Consider the following 1,212-nt stretch of genomic DNA (forward strand, 5'->3'; position numbering starts at 1 on the left):
CCCAGGCTGGAGTGCATGCAGTGACAGGATCTCAGCTCACTGTAACCTCCACCTCCCGGGTTCAAACGATTCTCCTGCCTCAGCCTTCCTAGTAGCTGGGACCACAGGTACACGCCATCACGATGGGCTAAGTTTTTGTATTCTTAGTAGAGACGGAGTTTCATCTTGTTGACCAGGCTGGTTTCGAACTCCTGGCCTCAAGTGATCCACCTGCCTCAGCCCCACAAAGTGCTGGGATTACAGGCGCAAGTCACCGCGCCCGACCCTACTTCACTCCTAGCGCGCACCATACGTGCTTCCAAATGTTTGCTGAATGACAAGGTGAACGAGTGAATGAGACTACGTGACTTCCGGCAGCAGGCAATCCTATTCCTCGGACCTCAGTTTCCCTTTTTGGAAAGCAAGCCTGTCTCTCCCTCTCTGCCCTAAAAGCCTGAGTTCTGGGCTTGAGATGAGCGCGTCCTGTAGAGCAGACTCCAGGTGGACGTTGAGCTGGGTCTTCTAGGAGGCGAGGATCCGGCCAGCTCTTGGGTCCCGTCCTCCCGCGGAACCCCCTACACCCAGTCCCAGAGTCGCCCCGCCCAACTTCCCTTTGTTCCCCCAAGCCGCGCCCCTCCGCATAGCTCCTTCCCCATTGGCCGGGGAGGGGTCGTGTGCGCCTGTGTCTTGTGTGTGCCGGCCGCAGCCCCCAGCCAGCTGCAGCTCCTTGATCGGAGCGGGATCCTGAGCGGGGAACACGGGCTGAAGCGGCGGCGGCGGCGGCAGCGGCGCCGGCGGCCACGCCCCGGGGCTCCATTGTTGAGGCTACCCCGGCTCTGTCCGCTGCTCAGCTGCGCTCCAGTCGGCCCAGGCGCAGCGGCGAGGAGCGAACGAAGCGAGGCGGCGGCCTGAGGTGAGACGGCTCGACGGGCGATGGGGTCCCTGCCCCGGGCATGGCGGCTACGAGCTGGGCCCCGCAGGTTCCGGGGTGGGGATCTGGGGTCCGTGCGCCTGGGCTTTGTCTCGGCCTCGGGTGGCACCGGGGGCTTCGCACCTGCTGCAATACCGCGTGGGCCCGCGCGGGGTCCTGGTCGCCCTGCGGGTGGGTGCCGGTCCCCACTGCTCCCCGGCTCCTCCCGTCTGCCGCGGAGGGGACTGCATGGACCTGGGCGCTGGCTTCTGCCCGGTCCCCCCGCGGCGTGGTTGGTCCCCGCGTGCGGCAGAGGGGGCCCT

General features: G+C 65.7%; 1 pseudogene; it reads right to left on the reverse strand.

The window, feature by feature from the left end:
• Positions 1-554: 554 nt before the first annotated feature.
• Positions 555-1,208, reverse strand: LOC111534300 (annotated as a pseudogene).
• Positions 1,209-1,212: the final 4 nt, after the last annotated feature.

Source organism: Piliocolobus tephrosceles, unplaced genomic scaffold, assembly GCF_002776525.5.
Source record: "Piliocolobus tephrosceles isolate RC106 unplaced genomic scaffold, ASM277652v3 unscaffolded_17109, whole genome shotgun sequence".
In the NCBI taxonomy this organism is placed as follows: Eukaryota; Metazoa; Chordata; class Mammalia; order Primates; family Cercopithecidae; genus Piliocolobus; species Piliocolobus tephrosceles.